The sequence below is a fragment of the Pavona decussata genome, unplaced genomic scaffold, assembly GCF_977016875.1.
Source record: "Pavona decussata unplaced genomic scaffold, jaPavDecu1.1 SCAFFOLD_137, whole genome shotgun sequence".
In the NCBI taxonomy this organism is placed as follows: Eukaryota; Metazoa; Cnidaria; class Anthozoa; order Scleractinia; family Agariciidae; genus Pavona; species Pavona decussata.
The window spans coordinates 1825001-1839470 of NW_028145550.1; the positions used below are offsets into that span (position 1 = coordinate 1825001).

Sequence of the window (14470 nt, forward strand, 5' to 3'; positions counted from 1 at the left end):
GGGTTTCCTATGGGTAGTGCCTACCGAAAAAAGGGATATTTTTGCGCAGTTTAAAACTGTGCGGAGAAAGCAGAACAAAACAAGTGCTCTTGGTATTTAAAAAGAAAATTGGGCGTAACAAAAAAAATACCATACATTTCTTTGTGTTTTAGCACTTTCTGGAATTATCGTTTCTTAATTATCTCTAAATAAAAAAAACGTGGTTACCCCCCATTCTTTTGGGTTCCAATAGCCCTTGCTAAGATCTGCTTTTCACGCATAATAATAAACTGCGCAGAAATATCTCTGTATTAGTAGGCACTGTCCTTAATTAACTTTTTTTTCTTTTTGCCTAGGCCATTTTTGGACAGTTGCAAGGAACTAGGTCACAACATCATATTTTTCCTGCAAATACAGGTAAACGTTTCCGTCCATTTGGATTTAGTCCCATGTTAGTTGTACGCAGGTGGATTGGGGGCAGCTGCCCCAGGCTACTCATGATCAGAGTCTCACGCTCGTTCTAAAGCTTTGAAGCTTAAAGTCTCTCACTTGCTTCTTAGAATTCACCAATATCTGGACCACGCAAAATTTGTATCAGATAACAGGATAAAGCCTGCTTTACACGATTGTGGAGTGCAAATCAGTCCTTCAAGAATACTGATAGTAAAGTAAAGTAATTTGTTTAATGTCAATAACACGGGGAGTGCTTGCGCAATCTACCAAGCCAGAGGCTCGTGACAAAGTGCTTGACAATAATCCAGGTAGAACTGGAATTTGGAAAGGATGTTTGGGATAAATACTGCGAGTTAAAACTGCAGAATTGTCCAAAACCAACCATAGGCGAGTGATATGTCGACAGTTCTAAATCATCAAAGAGTGATACTCATCCCAAATACCCTTCAAAAAACAAAAACTCGCCGAACCGGTGGGTCGAGGTCATCGTAGCCGAGTGCCATCCAGGTTCCGTTCCTTTACGACTATGAGATTCTCAAGTCCGAAAAAAAAGTTGCAATAATTGTCCGCGGAGATCAAATTAAGGCCCTTTTCTAGCACCGTAGGCCAAGCGGGTAAACTATAAGTCGATTTGCCATCTAAAATTTTTATTTTCTTTCTTTTCTTCAGCAATCTCCGATTTTCAGCCGGGAAAAACAATCGTGGGGTTTACAATTGAAAATGGTCAAATGAAAGTAACCGAGTCAGGCGCCTATTACGTTTTCGCCCAAGTCTTTTTTGAAACCTACCCTGAAGGGCCTGCGTTCCACAACCGCGTCGCCCTCACTGTAAACGGCGGTCCTTTCGCCCTTTTGCAGACGGGCCTCGACAATCGAGGCGACTATGGAAGTTTATACACTGGTGGAGTGATCGACCTGAAGCCGGGTGATACCATTGGCTTGATGACTGTCTATGACAGTAAGCTGTGGGTGTCCTACAGGCACACCTTTTTTGGAGCCTACAAAATCAATTTAAATGACGCGTAGTGTGTAACTGCAAAAGGTTTTCTCCCAGTAACTGTGTAATAATTTTTTTTCTCACCACTTCAATTAAGAATCCGATTTTGTCATCTTGTGAGGTTCATGGTTAGAAATAAAACCACAAATTCATTCATGTATCTTTGTAGTCTTTTCCTTTGTTGATATAACTTGAAATTTAGAAATCAGAACGCTGAAATCCTTCGTAAGTTTATTAATTGTTAAAGCAACGGATAAAACCTTCAAGAGTGTGTGTTCAAAAAGGAATTCAGGGCGTTGTGTTATTTATTTATTTATTTTATTTATTTATTTATTCATTTATTTATTTATTTATTTATCTATTTTTATTTATTCATTTGCCATACTGAAATATAAATTTAAACAAAGGCTATATATTTTAAAGTAAGGTAGATCGGATTAAATGTTAAAAGTGTGGAGGAAACCTACGAGAAATTATAAGCATTAGGCTTCCTCGTACAATTCGGTAGGTAGACTAAATGTTAGCGACATTTCGAGTTCCGTTACATTATGTACATCCTGACAATTATCACGTGTTTTATGTCATGCGGTGCGGTTGAACTCGGACTCTCCTCTATGGAACTTGACTCGAGACTTGTCGAGATTTGTCGAGGTAGTTTTTTATTGTAAAGAGCTTACAGTCGTGGAATAGAATCTACACTAAATATAAAGTATATTATAGACGGGCGAGTTTAGTTTTATTCTTTTGTAATAAGGTATTTTTACAGGGAAATTTGGTGGAGGATTGTAAATTGCTTGATGTTTGTTCTGTATTAATATGAACGATAGTTCGTGGCATAATAATCCCGTATTGTAGGTATGAACTTGTTGGTTAGTGGAGAAAAGTTATGGAATGGGTTAGGAGTTAATTATTCAGCCCTCGATTTACTTCGAAAAGAGGTGATAGAAGAATGTTGTTATTTGATTTCAATTAATTTGCAATGCGTCTTCCGAATTAAAGTAGGATCAATTCTAAGATCAGCTCGAGTTTGAACCTTGATCACAACTCCACCCCCCCTCCCCCTCCCTCGCCAAGCATTTGACTCTTTCCGTGCCTGGGTAGCACGATCTTTGTATGGGTGGGGCGGGAGTGTCAGGCAGCTTAATAAATTATTCGTCACGCGGAAACTGGGGGATGTTTAATAGCTCACAAAGAAGGGTCTCCAGGCGGTTGAGGATGTTTCTTTAAAAACGTTATTCTATGAAAAGGGTATTTTTTGAAAGCCATGTCAGTTGTCGCTCAACGTGTAAAACGTCGAGGCAGTTTGATCTTCCTTGATAGTCGCTGTCCGTGGAGCATGGCAAATGACGAATGAAAAATAAAAACGTTATTTATCTTTTGAGCCCCGTCTACACGAGCAATTTTTATGTGGCAACTGTATGTGGCAAATTTTATTTGCCCGTGTAGATGGCTCGACAAATATTTGTTGTTAATTTGCGTCAGTAATAATTTCGCACAGCGGAGATGACCATGGAATGCCGGATGCGCAAATGTTAGGGACTGGGTTCTACAGATGACGTTATAAAAATGATCACATTTTATGTGGCATCTCGTCTACACCGACATTTTTTTTTATGTGGCAATTTTTATTTGCCACATAAAAACTAACGCGCCAGCTTTTCAGCAAATGCAGTTGTCACAAAAAAATTGGTCATTTTTCATCATCTACACGGGCAAATAAAAATTGCCACATAAAAATTGCCATATAAAAGTTGCTCGTGTAGACGGGGCTTTAGATGGTAAATTCATTCAAAGCTATACCTTGCATATATGAGATCCTAAAGGCATTTGGTAACAGAAAACTGATATGCATCAGGAAGCGATATTTTCCCCCCACTGACATAGCTAAAACTAAAAGGCGACTTTGGCAAATATTTTATAAACAGCTTTCAACCTCAAAAGAAATCACTCCATTGAAAGATACTTGGCTAAATAAAATGGGCTGCGGAAAAAAACCGCACGCTTTGAAGTTTTATCGGTCGGTTTCAAATACAAAAGAGAAAGCTAAAGATTTGTATTGCAATAAACCTATAGCTACATGCTATTGCAGTTTTTGTCCTGTGGCAACTAACATGCTAACCATTTAATTTAGAGAATAAAATAGACTTCAACAAGGTTCTGTGCTCGCTAAACACAATAACAGTATTTTATTTTAACATGAACCTCATGATATAATAGATTCTTGTTCCCTTCATTTATTAATAAGTAGTTATTACAACTAATTGCACCATAACTGAAAGCTAGCTATTGCAGTAAAACTTTGCATGAATTTCGTGTTTATGCAATCTTAGAGCTTATTAAATCTTTTTTAATTTCTATTAAATTAAAAAAGGTGTGTTTGGCGGACACCCACAGCCTGCTGTCATAGACGGTCATCAAGCCAATGGTATCCCCGGCCCGCAGCCTGATCACTCTGGCAGTGTATACGCTTCCATAGTCGCCTCGTCCCCTTGGATTTCATCATATTCAGTTGTCAACCCTTCGAATGTTGGTCCCTCCTGGAAATCATTGATTGCTGAAGAAAGAAAACAAAACAGAACGTTGAGATGGTCAATCGTGCGTTAGAGATTAGCTTTATGTTTGCCAAAGTTTCAGGAGTCCTTTCGCTCAAGAAAACGCTAGTTTTTCTTCGCAATTTAATCCGAATTTCTAAGCCGAAGAGACATTGCACTCGAACGAATCATTAGCTGTTCGTGCTTAATCCAATCGTCTACCTGTATTGGTCGATTGCGCAGTCATAGTTGTGTCTTCCAGCTGTCCCAAAGTGCTCAACTTTTTGCTGCTAATATTTGCTTTTTATAAGCTTTAAACAGCTGAGTAATAAGAAAACTTATAGGAAGTTGTTTCCAACGGAAATTCAAAGGAATGTAAATAGGTTACTGCTACTGCTTTTCTTATCACGATTGCTCACAGTTACTTGAAAATAGATCGTTAAAAATTAAGTGTCGGAAAGATTTATCAATGTTCTTGTTTTGTAATCATGAAGATACGAAATCTGCCACTTGGATGAAAAACTGTGCCGATCTTTTTCGTAATTATAAACGGCAGCCTCCGGCAAGTTTGATTATCAATTTGAATAATTTCAAAGACACCCACTCCAAGGCTTCTTCTTCTTCTTATCGTCGTTAACGTCATATATATATTTTTTTTTTCACAAGGCAAATGCACCACGAGTATCGCACCAAATGTATCGGGAAATGAAGATATTATGCAAGGCATCGCTTTGATTTTCATTCTGAAGTATCCATCTACACAACCTGCCTTAACATAGCCGTTCCTAAAAGAAAGACCGAATAGAAAGGTTTCTTCCTGGTCAAATTTATCATACATACCTTGGATAACGTGATCCTAAGGTAAAGATGATCCGGACCTTGATCCCTTTGATGTGAATCTTCAAAACCTACGAAAGACAAAGACGCAGACAGTTAATTTGAGCTTAGTTCAGATTCATATCTTGATATATGTATTTTTCAGTCACTGACAGGCACTTTTACTGCAGGAGTTGAACCTACGACCTTCCGATTACTAGTTTGGGTGTCTACCGCTAAGCCAAAGGAGACTCGTGGTAGCTAGGCCATTAAACTAGTCTCATGTGACAAACATCCTGCATACTGTTCAGGATTTGAATGGTGCCAAGTGCTATAGGCGCAATTCATATCTTATTCTCAACCTACCTGGACGAAGGCCGCTGTTGCAAGTTCCCACAGGAAATTTAATTTCCCTCCATTGAAGAGGCAGGAGGATTTATGATAAAATAGGTGTGGTGAATGTAGCTCTCCCATTGGCTGGTGGTGACGTCACGAATCAGCGATTGGCCATCAACAAGGCAAACACTAAGTGACAGCTGTCAGTTTAAGAAGATTGATAAGCCTAGCAATATCAATAAGAATTCCCCAAAAAGAAAGCTCATTGTTATTCCCAGCCCCCCAATCTCGTTGAGTTCCCAAAGCAACTCTCTCCTTAAAGGTTGGTATGTTTCAATAGAATTTTTGATTAGCAAGCAAGCCACGTTTGTCCACAAACCGAACTATTTTGAAAGAATTTTTAACGGAATAAAGATTAGTTCATAATTCTACTTACAGACTGGTTTATTGTTGTGCTATTGACTATAAGTTTTACTTGTTTCCATTATTTCGAGTATAAAAACGCTTTTATGATACTTCTGCTAGAGAAAGTAGTGTTGCTCTCGATTACGCCGCGAGCAACTCTAACGCCTCTTTCGTGCTTAGCAACCTCCGCTTGCATCCACAATTCGACAATCGCACTCTGTTCGTTTACCATTTGTTAAAAAAAAAAACATCATTGAGCCGGACTTAAAACAAACCTGGCTGCTCAGTCCCATGCTAGAGTCCCACAGGAATGATTTCATTTATACGCCTTGCACGGTGCAAGTTTGGCTTATTCTCTTGAAAATATTACCATCAGGTTACCAAAGCGACGCTTTCATTGGAGTAATCTTTTGTTTACATTTTCCAGAATTTCTGGCTTATTCCCCCTCAAATGTTCCTCACAGTTACGCTTCTTCTGTCTGATGAACTACAAGGAAAACGTAGGTAGCATAAAAGAAACCACGCAAACAATCCTAATAAGAAATCATTTCAACCCTGAAAACAGCGATGGGATGAAAGGCTGTTTTCTATCCCCCAATTAGCAGGGCTATTTTAAGCAAAGGCTTGGAGAGAAGCGACAGCCGGAAATACGTCTGTGTCCGCAGGCCAAGTACGGTGTAAAATAAACAAATTACAGCACGGAAAGTGCTTTGTTTACGCACGAGTTGTTTTGTATCAGAAATCGAACGAGTGAGCGCAGCGAACGAGTTCGATTTCTGATTCCTCAACAACTCGGCGCACTTTCCAGGAAGTAATCTATATATATTAGCTGATATATCTCACTCTGTATTGCCCGTGAAGATTAACTAGTACCTAATCTATGATACAAAAGGAAGCCGAAAAAACTCCATTATTGTAGCAATGAATTATATCGATCCCTCAGAGGATGATATGTACGGAATCTGACGTATTCGTCTATCATTCTTTCGGAAAAGGGAACAGAGAGAGCTTTTGAAAAGGTGAATAATTTATTGGTATTTTTTACCACGATTCTGCTCTGAAATTGCTGAAAAATAGATTGTTAAAGACTTTTGTATTAAAAAATGATTAGTTTCCGGTATGGAGCAAAAAAAAAAAAACGCTAACCGTCGGCAAGTTTGATGTCAAGCCGGTTTCCCAGCTTAAACTGCGACTTAAATAATTTTAGAAACCCACTCAGAATTCATGACACTAGTGTAAATGATTCGCCTTTGATTTATTTCAAAAAGTGGTGATAGATAAAGATACCGGTGGCCCACAAGTGCAACGGCAAAAACAATTTCACCACGGCAACATCATTTTCGTCACAGCAGAAACAATTTTGCCACGGCAAAATCATTTTCACCACGGCAAAATCATTTTCGCCACGGCAAAAACAATTTCGTCACGGCAAAATCATTTTCGTCACAGCAAAACTATTTTTGTCACGGCCAAAACAATTTTACCACCGTCAACGCCAAAACAATTTTGCCACAGCAAAATCATTTTCCGCACGGCAAAAACAATTTCAACGCGTCGAAATCATTTTCGCCACGGCAGAATCATTTGTACTCACGTGACGTTAGTTCGCAAGGTGTTATGGGAGTCATAACAACATGGCGGACAACGCGGTGTTCTTTCATCGGTGACTCTGACGTTACGCTGACGATGTTTTGTGCCAACTGCGGCGCAGCGCAGTCTTCAACCGCAAAGTTTTGCGTACAGTGTGGAGAAGGTAAGATTTAAACGGTTTGTGAATGTATTTATATGAATAGAATTCAGATTAAACCAGTGTTATTCGGAGACTGACCCAATCCACGTGCATGGACAGTCTGTAATCCCGAGGTCTGCTGGCCAGGTAAAGATGGCCCTGCTTACTCCCACAAACAGATGAGAGTTATAATTGAACAGTTAACCATGGTATTAAAACACTTCATTCGAACGTCATACTAAAAGGCAGGCTTAAAACAAGTATATGAGCAAGTTTGAAGGAAATTTGATGTGTCTCAAAATTTGGATCCCGCTGCGCAGCACAGGTAATGTAAGCATTTTTTCTCAAAGTACTTCACAGCCAGCAGGAATTAGTAGATCATTATCTTCAACATGACTTTTGCTCAGGACTGACTTTTGCTTGGTCGTTAAAACTAATTGGGATCAAGAGGCCATTACTATGTTCAGTGTGCTGCAGTGGTGGTGGCTAACAGCCTTTCACTCCTAGCTTTGTTCCATTAGATGTTTTTAATCGACCAAGCTGCTTTGGGTGTACTTGTCAAACCCAGAAAAGAAAAGTTCATCCACCCTACTTGTAATGCTTGTTGAAAGAAAGGTGCAAGATAAGATATCCATCCCTGTCTATGGCCGTGGTACATGAGTAGCAAAAGTGGTCAGCAACGTGAGGAAAGCAAAATAATTTTAATAGCGGAGCTCCCGCGTACGCCGCAAGGCGCGCGCGAGCGGAGCCCCATAGCTAAGAGATTTTGGTAAACCCATCAGTGCGAGAAATTTTGGTTTGGTTATGACGTCACTTCCGTCCGACCGACCGACCGTACGTACGTTCGCTACTCCATGTAAGCCAATAAGAAATGAGAGACTCAAACCCGGGAGGTTGCATCACCAACTGCGTTTTAGAAAAAAAAAATAATAATAATGATAATTTTGACAGAATACAAAGACAATTTTTGTGACCAACAGAGGGAGAAAGAGCAATACGACTAGCGGCGAGAGAAATAAATTGGCTGGCACATCATCAGAATCTTGAAGTGAAATCATATTACTCCGATCCGGCGCGACGAAACGTCGGATTTTTCCTCTTGAAGTGAAACGTTTCGCTCACTTAACGTTGTAAAAGGAACTAAAAAAATTGGCAATGGAATAAAAGGACTGGTTATTCTGAGAAGAGGTGAGTATATTCATATGATTTTGTTGACAAAACTTTGCTGGATTGCTATCGTGCAAGATCCTGTTTTCTTGCAGTGTTGACACACCGTTTAATTTAAACTTAAGCTTAATATTGCTAACTTCATAGCAGTCTTTTGAGCTCATTTTTTTTCAGTCCATGTTCATTATATCCCTTGGAGTTTTATTTTCTAATCTCCTCCAAATTTTACCTTCCAACAGCGGGAGAAAGAGTAAGACGACCCGCGGCGGGAATTTACATGAAGGGGGCATTGATCATTAACAGTAGGCGCGTGAGTCTTGAAGGGGCGACCCTAAAAACCAGAACGGTGGAAAGGCAGAAAATCACCCCAAATCCTAAAACACGGAACGGGTAAGGGTTAGGTTCAAGGTTATAGTTTATTTGGGGTGATTTCCGCCGTTCCGTGTTTTAGGATTTGGAGTGATTTTCCACCGTTCCGCCGTTCCACCGTTCCTTCTTTTAGCGTCGCCGATCTTGAAGTGAATCATTTTACTCCGATCCGGCGTGACGAGACGTTGGATTTTTCCTTCTTGAAGTGAAACGTTTCGCTCACTTAACGCTGTAAAATGAAGGAAAAAATCAGCAATGGAATAAAAGGACTGGTTATTCGCAGAAGAGGCAAGTACATGTATATTCATGTGATTTTGTAGACAAAACTTTACTGGTTTGCGGCTGTTTTGCAATAAATTGATTTCTTGCAGTGTTGACACGCAGTTAGTAGTCCTTTGAGCTCATTTTTTTCGGTTCATGTTCATTATTTCGATCCCTTGGCGTTTTATTTTCTAATCTGGTCCAATTTTGCTTCCAACAGCAGGAAAAAGAGCAAGGCGAATAGCGGCGGAAAAGGACTCTTTTAGAGGCGGCACATCATAAACAGCGGATCTTAAACAGAAATCATTTTACTCTGAACCGCGAAGAAACGTTGGATTTTTCCTCTTGAAGTGAAACCTTTTGCTCACTTGACGTTGTAAAACGAACGAAAAAATCAGCAATGGAATAAAAGGACTGGTTATTTCCAAAGAGGCGAGTATATTTAAGCTTAAGTCTTATATGTGATTTTGTTGACAAAACTTTGCTGACTTTTGCAAGATATTTTTTTGCAGTGTTCACACTGCAACTTGCTTAACTTAAGCTACTGCTAACTTCAGAAAAGTCTCTTGAGCTCATTTTTTTCGGTCCATGTTCGTTATATCCCTTGCAGTTTTATTTTCTAATCTCATTCCTTTTTGCTTCATGTAAGAAAATTTAATTCTCAGGTAAAATAGTCAGTGAAACAAACGTCTCGTCACACTTTTTTATCGTTAGCTAGCATAAACTACTGACAAGTTTTTCTCGCATATATTTCTAAATTTTGCATTTATTTCTGACAATCTTCACAGAGAACAAACACAAATACTTTAAAGGATAGGATATGTCTTTTCAAAGAACGTTAAAAGCGAATGTAAAATTAGTCAATAGTGTGACCTCATTTTCATCATAACATCAAGCGTACGCAAAATTTGTTAGCTTGTTTGTGCAAATTTTTGAAGATCGTCGTTTAGTTTATCTCTGTTCTGATTGTTATGAATTATCACAGTTTGTTTTTTTCCCATTTATTACTCCAGGATACATGTATATTTTAAGTCTGTTTCATGGTAAGTGTAGCCTTTTTCTCTGAGGTTTATGTACGGCTTTTTGTTGATCAACAAAATTTGCCTAAGACAGTGACAGTTCTTCTCAATCATCTTTAAAACTAAAAAGAATAATAACAACAACAAAAATACTTTGAGCGTGAAGAAAACTATCAAAGCTCGATAAATAGCCAATCCCGTCCTGAATATTTACCTACAGTGTACATAATATTTTGATATATTTTTTGGACCCCCACTCACATCCATGTAGCTAAGAATGTCAGTTCTGCTGAAATGGGGTTTTGGGTTTCAAGAGGATACCTTACTACCTTAATGTACCTTATTGTATAGCAGATAGTATTTTTATTTGCATGAGGCCGAGTAGAATTAAGGTTTAATTTTCAATCGGCAGGGGTATTTTACAGAACACCGAACGTTGAATCTATAGAAGTCCTTTAATGCAATGGCTGCCACAACAACAAATTAAAGCTAACCGTCTGTATAATCAGTGCTTAGCCCTTGATAACTTTGTTCGTTGCTTAATAGGTGTCTTGCGTCCAAGCGATGTAGAGCGTCCGGTTTAAACTGTGGATACCTAACCCCCACATCAAATTATTTAAAGCTTATAGAGCCAGCTTGTTAAACTATACCAAGAATTTTGAAATAAAATGAATTGTCAAATTTTTAGCGCTGTTTTCTCGAATCAATTTTTTCACTTGAAGAGGGCACTTTAAAGAGCTAAAACTCAAATGGAATTTGTTTGTTTACCTTCAATTTTGGACAGTAGCTAGTTTAACATATAAGGAACAAAGACGTGTCGCAAATTTTTTCTTTTGAAATATTTTTTCTCCGAGTGATTTTTATACGATCACTTCACATAATTTTCTTTAATCGTATTTCGAAAATGTTCTGTAACTTTTTACTGCAATTGAATATCACAGAACGCAGACATGTTTTTTTTTGCGCTTTGGGTGAACCAGAAACTGAGGAGTATATTGAATTAGCGAAAAACAAAATTCACTTGACTTGTAAGCTTTAAAAGGTGATTCGGACGCTCACATTTAGAGGTGGTAAAAAATTCGACAATTCATTTAATTTCAAAATTCTTAATATAGTTTGATAGCCAGCTCTATAAGCTTTAATTTGATATAGGGGTTTACATATCTAAAGTTTAAACCGGACGTACTACATCGCTTGGACGCGAGAGACCTCTAAAGGTATACGGTAATCTTAATGTTAAACTGTTATAGGTTGCATAAAATGCGACATTCGGCGTTCAGCATTCTGCAAAATACCCCTTCCAGTTAACAACTAACAATATTGTTAAGGTCTAAGCACTTTTCTATACTATTTAGGGTTAAGCGATTTACCAATAATTATTGACTGCAAAGTGTGTCCACTTCTAGTGCTGCACTTTTTATTTGCCGGCAATGGTAAAAGTTCACACTCACTATCATCATTCTCACTCTCACTCAGCATCCCCTCAGTTTCACTGCACCATGTTTCACCCACAACAACAGTGTCGTCTCCACCTTTTTTATCATTATCATCAGATGTGGGACTTTCATTGTCGCTAATGTCCGTCCCCTTTGCTTCTTGTAGATGACTGGTTATTAGCACAATCTTTTAATTTTTTCAATTTATTTCTTGTATGGAAGGGAGTGTTTTTTCAAGAGAGTGTTAAGTTAAAAAAAAGAGATTTTAACCCTCCAGATAGTAGTAACTCTTCCCAATTGCTATCCTCGTTCTCTGTTTCATCGCTTCTCAATGGTTGCTTGACTTCGTAAATCTTTGGAAAAATGGAGATGTTTTAAATGGTCTAGGTATATTTTCACTAGCTCCTCAGAAACCACAAACTAAGGTAGAAGAAAAGTCTGCAATTTCTGTCGCTGTGTTCAGCTTTCCTTCATTGAAGGAATTAGGCATAAAGTCATCAACAGTACTGGTCATGCTGTTCCATCTAAAGAAGTAGCCGGAGATTCAAAGACATTTTAATTTGTACCTTAACTTCTCTTTATCCAGGAAAGGGCATGGAATTCTGCCCATCATGGAGCCAGCCAACCATTTTCACATGAAGCGCACTGCTGCTCTTTCTTAACCTCGCAGGTGTCTTTGACAAATTCCATGTATAACTCTAGCCACACATTTTTGCAAAATAATAATTATAGCCAGGTACATGGTTCTTTGAACTTTCAGATGCCTTCAAGTAATCATGATTAACTGGGTCCTGTTGAAAAAAAAAACCTGCCTCCTCCTCCCTCTCTGTTACAAATGCCCTTGCGTAATCTGACAACAGGTGCATCGCCAATGTGCAACGCTATGTCATGAGCAACCCTCCATGCATTTCTTTTTATTCTTTATCTTCGTAATTTCATAGTGAGCTAGTCACAGCTAGTCATCTTCTAAATTTCTTCGTCTGATTTGTCATGAAATCTTTGAAAATATTCCATTTTATAGAACCGCTATCGGTAATGGCATCTCAGCCAACTGCAGGATTAGTCCTTTCCAGCCAGCTTCCCCCCAGCCACTGCTCTCCTGTGCCTGATGAATCCTGATGCGGTAATCAGACTTGCAAATTCTGGACAATTCGGCATCTCGGAACCTGACCTCATCAAACAATAGCATTATCCAAAACGTGAACTTAGGGAAAAATTTAAAAATCATCATAGGCCCCCATCTGCATAAATTATTATGAACCCTCACTCAGGAGTGTTTTAAGATTTGCCACTGCCTGGACACAAAAGTCATGCACAGAGGGTGTAACCTTTACTGGTAGGTTTAGATCTTGTGTTTTAGCTGTAGCAAAAAATAAATTGATGTAAGCTTTTTATGTACCATCACAGATCATGACAGATGTGATGAAAACACAGTTTGGCTCATGAATCACTTTGTTAATGGAAGTTCTTGCTAAGGCAGTTGTAAATTATCCATTCTTGTGTGAACGTTTCTGTGCACTTTTCCCATCAAGGGATAGATCCAGTTGTGTATTAAATTTTTTGCCTTTTGATAAATGTTGATGTGATGGCAGGAACCAAATTGAATGGGCACTCGCTGAGCATATAAAATTTTTCTACAGCAGTAAAGATTATAATTAGTTGGCCAGGCAGGGCTATTGCTCTAGCATGTTGTGTACAACAGAGATTAGCCACTGAATGTCTGGGCCTACAATAGCTGTGTTTATAAGCAACAGTCAGCACTGTCACTCAATCATTCTTATAACTATTCAATTGATAGAGGCTGCAGAAATATGCTGAACAAGGGGCATTCCCTGTATACTTTACAGTGCAACGAACTCAACTGGGGCCACCCACCATTGATCAGCCAATCACAGGTCACGTTTACAACAAAGGAGTCTGGCTTTGGTAGTTGGTAAACCAATCAAAAACGAGAACATTTCTTTAAATTTCAAATTGTCGGTTTTATCGGAGGCCCCGGTTGAGTTTGTTGCACTGTAAGACAAAACCTCACCTTCCCTTTAGTTAAATATATATATTTAACAATTATTCCATGAGCGCGCGTTGGATATGAGATGGTAAATAGCCAACGAGGCGCGAAGCGCCGAGTTGGCTATAACTAATCTCATATCCAACAAGCGCGAATGGAATAATTGTTTTATTAAATTCTCCGCGTTTAGACATTGCTGTTGAAGTTTACTGAATTTTCATATTTTAAGAAGAAATTTCTTTCAAATTTAAACGACCGGATGTTGAGGCAACCTCCGACCAAAGCGCGCGAAACCTTATGATCACATGACACGCGCAGCGCTTTGCAAACGGAGTTGAATGAAAAATCGAAAGCGAAGAAAATCGGAAACAGTCGGACATCTAAAATTCACGAAACGTTTAAATGTACGTATTATAACCTTTCTGAGACTAGCATTCAAGTGCTTTTGAAGTTCCAGCTTATCGAGAAGCGTAATAGTTGTGCACATTTGAGCAAACGTTCTGCTGTCTGGTGCCGAGGGAAGGAAGAGATCAGGGCAAGGACGGCTTTTTTCATGCTGAACTGAATTCCTCGCGGACGATTTAAAACACTTCAGGCAAGTCCAAGTGTACGAGGTACAACCTCACTGAGACAAGCATTCAGTGCAAGTTTTTAAACTTCAAGCTTATTTGAGAAGCGTAAGAGCTGTGCACATTAGTGCAAATGTTTTGCTGAGTGGTGCCGAGCGACGGAAACGAACATTATGGCCGCCGCTCGTACGGATTTCATAGATGAACCATCTGAAGTCCTCGTAAATTCGTAAAAAACATAAAGGCAGGCATGAAGCTCTTCCTGAGAAATTTCTTCGATTGGCTTTAACCTCTTACCGCCAGGATTTGCAAGCCATCCTGAAATTTTTGAAGGTAACCGGTTGTTATTGCTGTTGTTATGTGATCTAAAAAATCGTAAAATCTTGCAATTTTGAA

The 14470-nt window shown here is 38.9% G+C and overlaps 1 protein-coding gene across 1 annotated transcript in view; it reads right to left on the reverse strand.

Moving 5' to 3' along the window:
* Positions 1–3590: 3590 nt before the first annotated feature.
* Positions 3591–14470, reverse strand: part of LOC146467275 (uncharacterized) — a 118761-nt gene continuing 107881 nt past the window's right edge. The window contains exon 6 of the transcript XR_014867817.1: positions 3591–3630. The gene's annotated coding sequence lies outside the window, so the exon portion shown is untranslated. The remainder of the gene's footprint in view (positions 3631–14470) is intronic.